The following is a 13,077-nucleotide window of genomic DNA, read 5'->3' on the forward strand; positions in this document are numbered from 1 at the left end:
TCCTCCTGTTAAGACAAGGGAATCATTCAGCAATCCCATTGCTGGTGATGGTCGTTGGGCTGAAAGAGGAGTCACAGCAGCTCTCCCAGCTGCTACAGTTTCTGAATTTCTCAGAAGAGGCTTCATCCCTTCTTTTTCAATGGTGCAGGGAAAATGAGGGGCTAATAGTCACTGCTTGCTGCAGTAATCTCTTTCGGCATTCATGTGGACAGGTTTTTTTTTACTCCCATTTTCTATTTTGCCATAGTAAAGTTGCAGCAGATAGCACATATAGCAAAAAAAAACCCCCCCAAAAATCCCTTGTCATTGCAGTCCATTGCTTTTACATTTTTTGTTTAATGAACTAAAGTGTGAAACTCTGAGATGCACAAAGATTTCAGATACAGATGTGATTTTTCTGATGTGCTTCATCATTCATTAGATTCTCTTTTGTCTATGTGTACATGAAATGCTCAAGGCTCAGAGAAAAGAGAGTAATTTAGTATAATGCAAAATTATGTAGGTGTTCTACAAACTTTACAGGCATTACACCATTACAATGGGAAAATACTTATATAGGAGGAAAAATACCCGTTAGAAATTACCTAATTCAATCTTACTGCCTTGTACAATGAATTAGACTCAATTTGCTTCCAGAGTCACAACTTATAAAAATTAGAAAAGAAAACATTCACTCTAGATTAATTAGTCCATAGATTGGAAAAGTGCAAGATATCCTCCTATAGTATATTTTAAAGCAATTCTTCCAGTAACTGCTGAAAGATACACACACAGATCTTAACTGATCTAAACACACACCACTTTATATGTACAGTGGGTGGGGGCAATTTCATTTTTATGTATCATATCCAAGTTACTTCTAGGTCTGCACAACTCTATGCTCTGACTTGTGTGTGAGTTATGACACAGTCAGAAATCCAGGCCTTTGTTGGTGACTATGGTCCCGTCAGGAAAGCTTCCCTCCAATTCCAGCAACTTGGTCACTCCTCCTTTCTTTTCCTTGCTTGATACTGGTAAGTGCATATGCAACATAAGGCTAGAGGAACCTCAAGATGACATCTAATGTGCTTGCTCGCCCCTGGACAAGGTCAAGTATAGATACATAATTACTGGAAAATGTTAGCTAAACTGGTTTTAAAAACCTCAAATGGCAAATGACGATTCTGTTTCTTTATAAACTATCCTGTTCTAGTACTCAGTTGTCACTACCATCAGGAAGCTGCTTCTTAATTTTGAACCCCAAACCTCCTTGAGTGAAGTATAAGCCTATTATTTTTTGCCTTCTTATGCTGGAACACAGACATACAAGACAAGTTACAAGACTCATCCAACGTTGCAGACATAAATTGCAGATGAGAGCAAAACACAGATTGAGTATATCACAAAACATAGCAGAACAGAAGTATTCAAACTAAGAGATGCAACATTTCCTACAAAGACATGATGCAGTGCCACAGAAAGCAACCAAGAGCACTCTAAAACAATCAGATGGCTAAACACAGCTTCAAAATTTCAGCTTGACTGTAAGGAAGAAAGCTGCAGGTAAAGGTCTCTCAAGCTACGACTTTCTATTCTACTCACTCTGCTGACAAAAGAGGGAATGCTATTTTTATAGCACTCAGTTCCTGCTACTGGGCTCAAATCAAACAAGAAAGTAAATATCAGCCCCAAAGAGAAGGTAGGATTCACACCAATTCACAATAATTAAATTTTGTTCAGACACTCCCCCAAAATAGCAAAAAACACCCCTCAGTTGAGGAAGCATCATACAACAAATTTCAAGCTCTGTGAAGTAGTAAAAAAATTCATTTATAAGCTGAGTGCTATGAAAACCTCTGTGCTGATTCTAGTGCGTACCAATGATGACAGCTTATTTCCAGCCTTAGAATGATTAATACCATGTTCAGCTAATACAAAGCAGGAAATTTCTGCTGTATTTAGGTGCCTCATAAAGTTAAGAGATTAATTATTACAAATCTTTGCCAAGTCTTTCAATTTCTTCAAGGAGAAAGCCAACATCTGGTTTCCTGGTAGCTGGGTTAGAGAAAATGATTCTGAAAAAATTGGCTTTGTCACCTTGGGGCTGGTAGCTAACCATTGTCATTCCTTCTTCTGTCATGTGTGCTTTGATCTTGGGAGCAATCTGCATACAAGATGGGAATGAGTGTGGTTAATAGCCTTTCTGAAAAAAGAAAAAAAAAAAAAAGAGCAAAGCTGCTTTCTCCTTCTGCTCTATACCTGGCTTTGCAATATAAGCTAGCATGCTGTTCAACCCAGATCAAAACGTTTCACAGGGGTGTGTCTAACTGATGAAAGAATTTGTCAGGAGGAGGAGAACAATGCATTATTTTGACTGCATAGTTTCAAGTGTCATATAGTCTTTACTGAAGCCAGAAAGAATTCTGTCTGAAGAAACACGGGGGAAAAAAGTAAATTCAAACCAAGGAAAGACAGTAAGTCCCTGGATTTGAAATAATTTGATAAAGGATTAATGCAAGTGTTTCATTCTGGGGATTATCTGATGAGTATTTGATGTGACTAATGCTTTCAGTAGTCATACTTTAACATTACAGCTCTATGACTAGTTAGATTACTGTTTCCTTATCAGACAGTTCCAAACCCCAAGAAGTTTTCAAAAGGCTAAACAAACAAGGGAGGCACTACAGTCATAGCGATGCTACCCTACCCCACTGCAGTAAGAGATCACCTGCTCCAGTACAATCCTTCCTCCCACACTTCTCTGCCTGGTCTTGCAGTCCCCTGCTGATCCCATGAATGCAGAAGCTATGTATGTCCTTCCACTCCCCTCCTGACTCCACCAAAACACCACAGAAAGCGATCATAAATTGCCTTTAGTCCCTCACTTGCAGCCCACTGCAGGGGGAAAAACTCATTCAGGCATCATTATGACAACCCTGGGAACAAGGAGAGAGGTAGAGACTCAGCAGGGCTGGGTCATTCAGACTGTAACACCGTGCAAAAGTAAGAAAGGACTGTAGCTGTATTAATACATCATGATTTTGTTACTGTTGGTGTAACATACATTCACAATTGTGTTACTCCTGTCATATTAATTCAAACATCTCCAGTATCACAAACACTTCCAAAAATATTTTATTATTTTCTTTGGAATATACATGTGTGACAAATTTCATTTGTCTTTGGATTTGTCCAGTTCTACTTCTGACATGTTCTTTGCACAACAATCAGAATTTGATGTTTGAATCCTGGTTACACTCAAACAAACAAAAGAGATTAGACTATTGAGAATTACTCCTAAATGCCTTAGTAACGTCCAGATTGACTGAATGTTAGAAACATTACCTGATGAAGTAATTTATCCCATTCTGGTCCACTTGGCCTTCCATTCAGACTTGGTGGGATGTACCAGAAGTAGACATTGGTAAGTTCAGGCTTCAAAAACAAAGTAAGTTTATTTCTCTGCTTAGGAAATACCAAATCACAACAGAAACCTCTCCTGCTCTTTGGTCTGAAGTCAGAGGACTTGACATATATTGAGCAGTAGCTGCATGATTTATACTCCAAGTAATTTACATTTTTCAGGAATTCTAGCCTGTATCTAGAGAACTATTGTTCTGCCCAAGGCTGATAATTACTGCAAATCAATACTACTTGTTACCCTCCTCATCATGCTTGCTTTCTACAGAAATTGACATCTATGAGAACTTTTCCCTGGAAAATGCTGAGTACTCCGGTCCTTATAAAGCAGAACATTAAAGCAGATGTTTAACATTAAACTGTTGAGCTGTTCTGTCATTATGTGAGCCTGAGAGCACAATGCCACACAAAAAGCAGTCTGAATCTCCATTACACATGCAATGCTGCCATTTTAAAATGCTGCCATTTTAAAAACAAATTCTTCAGAACAGAAAACAAGGCCATATTTCTAAGTTTCTCCTAGAATAAAAATAGTAGAAAAAATGAGTAGGGTTAAATGGGAGTGTTCTGTTTCAGTAATCCCAATTTCTACATTTTAAGCATATATTGCTATATAAGTAGTGAAACAAAAAAAGTCAAAAAAGGAATTTATTTTACCTTTTCAAACTACCTTGACATTACGAAAATTAGTCTAATCAACATAATAATCCTTGCACCTTCCTGCTCTCCCAGTGAAACCATTACAAATAAACACAACACTATGAAATTATTTGATTTTTTTACTGCTTTGACAGAATACTATGATAGGTTTTAGTCAACATCTTGCAGGATCAATACCTTCCTTACCTGTCCCCAGCCAATTATCTTCCTCCAGCTGAGCACTAAAAATAATTCTGACCTGATTTTCTACCCTTAGTTGCAATAGCAGCAGTGTTTGCTGAATAAGAAGGGTTAAAAATGCTTTGTTACTTCAAGAAATACATCTTACCATAAGAACTCTCAACAGTACACTATGATGCTTATCTGGAAAATGCCTGCTTCAATTAAACAAAGAAGAAATAAAAAACCCAAAGTACAACGTTACATTAGCAAAGAATACTGAGTATGTAAGAAGTAGAAGAGAGCAGAGATCAGAAAGATATTCCATTCATCCATATTTACCTCATCATCAAATACAAGCCCAAAGTTTTCCCTTGAACTTAGATCCTTGTAAAGGTACTCAGCAAGTTCAAGGAATCTGTTGGTAAGAGACTCTAAGCCTGATGTTCCCTGTTGAATATCAACTCATTTAGAGAATTGGTCATAGCAATGACAGACATTCACTATATATTATGTAGAGATAAACATGATGGTAGAAAATTATAGGTTACACTGACCTGATAACATTGTGTTGTACAGAACATACCAGTCTAGAATATGCCAACAATAGCTTTATAAAAGTAAGAAACTGTTATGAAATAATGTCATTTCTGGAATAAGCATTGGTTCTTGTCATTGTTGTTTGTGATTAAAGTACAAAAAAGTAAGTGCTCACATTTTATATCCTATGTTTACAATGGCAGCCTTTTATGCAGCGTGCACTACAGAACATAATTTTGTTTACCTAACTCAAAGAAGTGGCTGCCATATTCTAAATAAAATTAAAATTCCATACTTATACATAACTATTTAGAACAGGAAAACCGGCAACACCTTCTCAAGGAAAGGGACAAGATGTTTTAAGCTTTAAAGGCTGGAGATGTTTGGAAAACAAGGCTACACAAATAGAAGCGTGTAATGATCTTATATAGAAGATAGGAAGAAATCATAGACTCATAGAATATCTCAAGTTGGAAGGGACCCATAAGGATCACTGAGTCCAACTCCCTGCTCCTTGCAGGATCACCTAGAACTAAACCATATGACTAAGAGCGTCATCCAGATGCTCCTTGAACTCTGACAAGCTTGGTGCCGTGACCACTTCCCTGGGGAGCCTGTTCCAGTGACCCTCTCAGTGAAGAACCTTTTCCTAACATCTAATCTGAACTTTCCCTGATGCAGCTTCATTCCATTTCGTCGTGTCCTATCACTGGTCACCAGAGAGAGGAGATCAGCGCCTCCCCCTACGCTGCCCCCCTTAAGGCTGCGACGAGGTCGCCCCTCAACCTTCTCTTCTCCAAACCGAACAAATGAAGTGACCTCAGCCGCTCCTCATAAGTCTTGCACTCGAGGCCTTTCACCATCTTGATCACTCTCCTCTGGACACACTCTCATAGTTTGATGTCCTTCTTGGATTGAGGCACCCAAAACTGCACACAGTGCTTGAGGTGGGGCCGCACCAGGGCTGTGTAGAGTGGGACAATCACCTCCCTTGACTGGCTATGCTGTGCTTGATGCACCCTGGACAGAGTTGGCCCTTTTGGCTGCCAGGGCACACTGTTGACTCATATTCAATTTGCCATCCACCCAAACCCCCAGATCTCTTTCTGCAGGGCTGCTCTCTAGCCTCTTGTCCCCCAATTTGTACACATAACCAGGATTCCCCCATCCCAGGTGGAGAATCCTGCACTTGCTCTTTTTACATTTCATATAGTTGGTGATTGCTCAGCTCTCTAGTCTGTCCAGATCTCTCTGTAAGGCCTCTCTACCCTCAAGGAAATCCACAGCACCTCCTAGTTTAGTATCATCAGCAAACTTACTTAATGTATATTTGATCCCTGTGTCCAGATCATTTACAAAAAGAGCACTGGCCCTAAAATTAAGCCCTGGGGAATCCCACTGGTGACTGGCCACCAGCCTGATGTAACCCCTTTACTACAACTCTTTTGAGTCCAACCAGTCAGCCAATTGTTCACCCAATATATTATGGATTTATCTAGCTGTGTGCTGGACATTTTGTCCAGAAGGTTACTGTAAGAGACAGTATCAAAAGCTTTGCCCAAATCCAAACCCACCACATCTACTGGCTTCCCTTGGTCAACTAGATGGGTGACCTTGTCATAAAAGGAAATTAAGCTGATTAAGTAGGACTTTCCCCCCATGAACCTGTGCTGGCTATGGCCAATGACTGCATTGTCTCTCAGGTGTTTTTCAATAACTTCCAGGGTAACCTTCTCCATAATTTTACCTGGCACTGAAGTCAGACTGACAGCCCTGTAATTACCATGGTCTTCCTTCTTACCCTTCTTGAAAATTGGGACAACATTTGCCAGCTTCCAGTTGACTGGGACCTCTCCAGACTCCACAGACCACTGAAAAATAATGGAGAGAGGTCCCATGATAACATCGGCCAGCTCCTTCAGTACCCTAGGATGAAGACCACTGGGCACCATAGACTTGTGTGCATCCAGCTGGAGCAGCAAGACTCGAACAAGTTCAGAGTCAGCTGGGAATTTATCATCCCCCCAGTCATAGTCTTCCAACACAGGGCTCCAGGGGTCCCAGGGCCTATCACTGGTGTCAAAGACAGAGGTGAAGGTGGCATTAAATGTTTCTGCTTTGTCTGCATCCCTATTTGTGAGGTGACTGACCTCATCAAGTGATGGACCAATGTTATCTCAGATCCTCCTTTTGCTGATAACATTTAAAAAAGCCCTTTTTGTTGTCCTTCACAGTGCTGGCCAGCTTGAACTGTAATTGAGCTTTGGCTGCATGAATTTTCTACCTACAGTGGCAAAGAGCATGTCTGTAGTCCTCCCATGTCTCCTGTCTTTGCCTCCAATGTCCATACACTTTCCTTTTCCACCTGAGTTCTAGAAGAAAATCCCTGCTCAACCAAGCCAGCCTTCTGCACCATGTGCTTGACTTCTTACATGTTGGAAGTGCCTGCTCCTGCACTCCTAAGAGATGGCTCTTGAAAAGTGACCAGCATTCATGGACCCCAATACCTTCAAAAGCAGATTCTTGGGGAACTTTACGAACTAGCTCCTTCAGCAGCCTGAACTCTACTCTCCCCATATCCAGGGTCGAAGTTTTGCCAGCAGTTTTCCTCCTATTGCCAGCAATTTGAAATTCAACTACTTTGTGGTCACTGTGACCAAGACAGGCACCAATCACCATTTCTCCCACAAAACCTGTTTACAAACAACAAATCTAGGAGGACACCTTTCCTAGTCGGCTCCCTTAGCACCTGCACCAAGAAGTTATCTTCTACATGCTTCAGAAACTTCCTGGACCTGTTTGTGTGCACTGTATGATATTCTCAGTTGACGTCTGGGAAGTCAAAATCACCCATAAGGGCAATGGCAGGTGATCTAGTGATTCTCTTAATTCCTTGTAGAGTAATACATTAGTGTTGTCATCCTGGCTGGGTTTTCAATAGTAGATTCTCACAACAACTTCCACTTTATTTGCCTTCCCCTTCATCCTTACCCAGAGGCTCTAAACCATGACATCCCCAACTATAAGCACCCTACAATCCAACCCCTCCCTTACATACAGCATCAACCCCCCACCTCACCTGCCCTGCCTATCCCTCCTGAAGGGCCTACAACTGTCCATCACAGCACACCAGTCACAGGACTCACCAGGTTTTGCTTATGCCAATGACGTCATAGCTCTGGGACTGGGCCAAAGCTTCTAGCTCCTCTTGTTTATCCCTCATGCTGCATGCATTAGTATAAAGACATTTCAAATGTGTTCCACACTGATGGACCTCACTAACACACCATCCCTCAAACACTGGCATGCTGCCCTATGGCTTATCACTAGCGAGCCTGGTTTTATCCCTTTCCCCCTTCAAATCTAGATTAAAGCTCTTTTGATGAGCCCTGCTAACTCCTACACAAAGATCTTTTTCCCGCTTTGAGAAAGGTGTACCTTGTCTGTCACCAGCAGACCTGGTGTTGTGTAGGCTAGCCCATGATCAAAAAAACCCAAAATTCTGCTGGTGACACCAGTCACAGAGCCAGGTATTGATCTGCTGGGTCTTCCTGTTTCTTCCAACATAATTCCCTGCAACTGGAAGGACAGAGGAAAACACTATTTGTGCTTCTGATCTCTTAACCAGTCATCCCAAGGCCCTGAAGTCTTACTTGATTGCCCTTGGACTTCTTATTGCAACTTCATTGCTGCCTACACGAAAAAGTAGTAAAGGATAATAATCCAAGGGCTGTGCCAGGGTAGGAAGTTTTCTCATCACATCTTTAACCCAGGCCCCAGGGAGGCAGAAGACTTCTCTAAGAAGTGGGTCAGGTCGGCACATTGGGCCTTCTGTTGCCCTCAGAAGAAAGTCTCCTATGACAATGACGCATCTTTTTTTCTTTATGGAAGTGGTTTTGGTATGGGGTATAGGCCAACTTAACCTTGGTGACACGTCCAACCTAGATGAACCACCATCCTCATCATTGTTTGGTTCCACTTGCAGAGCCTTGTACCTATTATGCAGTGGCATCTGGGAAGGCGGGGTAATCGCAGGGGAGATGTGCCTGCTGCACCGGGCAGGAACTTGTTGCTGTTGCCCCCTATGCCATAAGTCACCCTGTTCTGCTGGGTGGAGAGAGGACAGGGGATCCTCTGTATCATGTGTCCTGTCTGCCTGACAGGTCTGTCCCAGGAATGGTAGGGTGCAGATCCAGTAGTCGATCTCTCTCTCGCACTCCCTGAAAGTCCTCAACCTGCTCACCTCCTCCCGGAGCTCTGTCCCTAGGCTGAGGAGTTCCTCTCTCTACCTGGGCCACCTCCCACAGGTGTGCTCACTGCTGCCCTCTGGTACTGGTGTAAGAGCAGGGCACAGCCTGCAGCCTGGCACCTGCGTGGCAGTGTGTTCCCATGGGAGCTCTGTCTGGGAAGCTGCTTCAGCGGCGGCAGGTACAGAGCTTAGAGGGGCCGTGGCTTTCTGCCGGGTGGATACCATTGCTCCCCGCTCGAGCTGGCAGAGCTACGGTGCCCTCCCGCACACACTGCCGCACCACGCCCCGCTTGCCTGCCCAGTTGCCACGCCACGCCCTGGCTGCCACGTCTTGCCCTGTTCGCTGTTGCTCCCCAGTGGCTTCTTTTATAGGCATGGGGCTCGGCTGTGGTTGCTCCTCTGGTCCTGCCCAGGTCTCATCAGCCGCTGTGGCATGAGTTGCAGGCTCCTGGCAGAGCTCTCTCCTCCCCTGAGGTTTTCCCAGTTCAGGAAACCCCCCTGTGCCCCTCACCAGAGCACTCTGCTGTGGGTCATGCCAGCACCGGAGCTGCTTGAAATGGCAATATAGGTTTTAAAGAGCATTAATATTCAAAAGAGTCCGGATTCATCTGAGAAGCTGCAAGTTCACATGCCTGTCACAGTCACAGGGTGTCAGTCAGCAGTAAGTCAATTAACCCTGAGTGACATTATTCTGCTACAAAAGTCACCAAGAGCATTCATTCAGTAGGCAGTTGATAGGTGCACCTCCTCTGTTTACAGATCTAGACCAGCAATGAAACTGAGTATATGCTGCTGCCTCCAGTTCCCCCCTCTTCCCCTCTCCAAAACATTTCTAGTATGGAAAGGAGAAAAGCAATGCATGAAGAGCCTTTTGGGTGACATGTTGACTTTTATAATGACAGGAAATATATCCCATCTCTTCAGTATAACATTGATGCAGAAGCAAGCAAAAATAAAAAAAACAATGGGCGATAAGCTATTATTTTGCGTTACGCCCCTGAAAGCTTGATTTTGAATATGGACAAAAGATAATTTTAATTCTTGCTATGTGTCTACATGCATTTGCAGTTGTTCTCTTTCCAAAACACTCTCTATCAGCATAGCTTTCCTTACAATGCTTATAGCAGTGATTTTGAAAAATGAATAAGCTGCCCTTTTTTCCACGCTTTAAAAAGCACGTTTACCCTGTCTGAATGTTGTGAAGCTTTTTAGCTGCTGAAGGGTCCCACAGCAAAACAGGATTTCAATGCTGTGATCTATGGTTTTGAACTCAATTCACCTGTCCTTCACCACTTACAAGTTTGACTTGTACTTTAAACTGCTTTAGGATCTCTGAACTGCTAAAGAGACCAGTTAAAGCAAAGATACTTGCAGGATGCTTAGCAGCATGTTTAGCTTAGGGTATAGAGAACCTACATGTTTTAATTTAAACAAGACACTTAATTCAAATAACTCTGGAGAGGGGAGATGAACCTCACAGCCATATAATCTCTAACTTGAATGCGACTCGTAAAAAAATGTGCTTCTTAATATTTCCTGCTGCATTCCAATTTAAAGTTTACTTTTATCTTTAATTTCAAATATTTTTCAGTCTGAAAGAATGACGAAAACTTTTAAGTTTCTGGAATAAATCTGTATATTCAGAGTCCTTTCCTACCTGGAAACAGGCTGGAACAAATAGCCTGCGTGCATTCGGTTACAAGATTGTAGAAGATCCTAGTAAAACAATATAATGGTCACTTTGTAATGATATGTGTGCAAAGAACTGTTTAGGCAAATTCATTTTTTTCTTTCTAACTGGAGGTTAAAAGAAAATAAGCAGGACTAAAAATCTCTCCTTGCTCAAAGCCACACCTCCATCAACTGAAGAGAAATAAAGATTTATGAAGCAGTAAGAGGATCTTCCCAGCTTAAACCCATGAAAATTAACAGCCAATCAGACATGTGAGGAAGCATCATGTGATGTTAAAGGTGATCATTCCCCCAAATGTGTTTTTCAGGCATTTAATTTTACCTCTAAGACAATATGTATCCTGTTGCTCCTGTGGCTAAGAATGACAGCACAGACTTTGGTAAATCTAACCACCAAATAAGCAAACCTGTTAACTTCTCATAGTAGTATCTCATAGGTACGTTGAGTGTATTTGCCATATAATGTCAAGTTTGAAAACTATAAAGCCCTACAGATAATTAATGCACCCACTGCAACATTACCCGGTGGCTTGTCTACATGAGAAAATTAGTGAGTACTTAGCTAGGCTATAAAATAATGCTACATTCCCTGTGTGGACTCCAAGCATCTCCATGAGAGGTTGGTTGATGCATTTTGAAAGCTACCCCATGCTGAGTATTTGAAGAACTACTTGCATAAGGAAACAGAAGTAACTAACATGTTATAAATTTACACTTTACCCTACTGCATGCTGACTTCTCCTGCAAATAAAACTCTCAGACACGCTGAACTCTTAAATACTGTACTAAGGTACCTAGCAGCACAAAGGATGATTTAACTTTTACTATGGTATATTCTGTTTTTCAGGCATTAGTTTGGCAAGCAAGCTTTGCTGTTGAAAGAATGGCAGTTTCCATAGGTATTTTAATGAAAAGGTGAGAGAAGCGAGTAGTCTGCTCTTCTAATTTATACAAAGAGACAACACTTAGAATAACAACTAACCCTGGGATCTGATAGAACCTCACTCAAATCTTTTCATTCAGTGTACTTCCAAATATTTGCAACAGCTTAGAAAAAGAAGTCTGGGTTTCTTGGAAGAATCCCAAATCAGATACTGTACCATGTAAACCTGATAATTCTGCCTTTCAATTTTAAATCTTTAAATTTATAAATGCATAAGCAAATGTAAGCTTGGCTCACACAACTCTGCAGTACTATTTTCTCCTTTTTGGGGAGAGTTTTCTGAAATCCAGAAGTGGGCTCAAAGACATTGCATCACTTTTTAGGTGTTTGCTAACAAAATAATGCTTTTCTTTTACAGATTCTTAGACACGCAAGACATGCATCCATTTTATGTTCTTCTTGAGCCCTCTCTGACTTTTTGAAACTGTTGAGAAGTGAACCTGATCACTGTCCTTGCACACATCTCCTCTACAGAGTATACCTGTAGGGTAGGATCTCAAGGAGGCTCCTAGGAACATGCTTCTCTACTCATTTGACACCAGTGGAATAGGAAAACCTCTCCTCTTGACCACACAATGGCTCTGGAGCAGGAAACATCAGACATATAAGCTATACAGCAGAGGACAAGGTTGGCTATACAAGCTATCAGAAAGCTCCAAAGAAAGAAGTAGTTAAAGAACTGATGCTTCTGTCCATGGTAACCCAGCTTTCATGCTTCTAGCATTAACAGGACCTCAAACCTGCTCACAGGAGTCACCCAAAGTGCATTGTGATAGAAAAGTGGGCCCACTTGTGCTACCTTTCCACAGATGAGGAAGGCTGAACATTGGAGCGGACCCATCAGCTTGTGTGGATTCAAAATAACAGAATGGGCCATAGAAATCAAATGTAATGTAAAGCACTATCCAGATGTTATGCATCTCTTAAGTACTCCAAACTGTTCCCATGGCGATAGAAGCTTATTAGTTATGTATGACCACCAGTTTGCATAGCACACAATTTGTGCCATATGTTATAGCTATGCTGTTCACCACAGTACAGTAGAGACCCCCCAGATTAGATTGACAGTAAAAACAACATACCTTCACAGCAGCACTATGGGCTAATTTGCCCTGATTCTGGGATTTAAACTACTTGCATATACCCACACAGCACTGTGGCCTGCAGTATAAATACACTCTGAAAAGGCTTGCAGTTCTAGGTCAGGGACATAGGATAACAAGTCAGGGTACAGAAACTGGGAGACATCATCCTTAAGAGGAAAGCACTTCCAAAAAGAAAATTAAAGGAAAAAAAAAGGCCAACGGTTGATGAGGAAATATGTTATTGTGGGATATTTTAAGCAGAAGCAACAGTTTGATGAAGCTGTAACACTTGTGGCAGGAAAAGGAAATACATGGAAGATATGTTCAAGAAAAGTTTAATACAGCAAGAG

General features: G+C 41.7%; 1 pseudogene; it reads right to left on the reverse strand.

The window, feature by feature from the left end:
* Window positions 1-1,969: 1,969 nt before the first annotated feature.
* LOC142592876 (glutamate decarboxylase 1-like) overlaps window positions 1,970-13,077 on the reverse strand; it is a 31,534-nt pseudogene continuing 20,426 nt past the window's right edge.

This window comes from Pelecanus crispus, chromosome 2, assembly GCF_030463565.1.
Source record: "Pelecanus crispus isolate bPelCri1 chromosome 2, bPelCri1.pri, whole genome shotgun sequence".
NCBI lineage: Eukaryota > Metazoa > Chordata > Aves > Pelecaniformes > Pelecanidae > Pelecanus > Pelecanus crispus.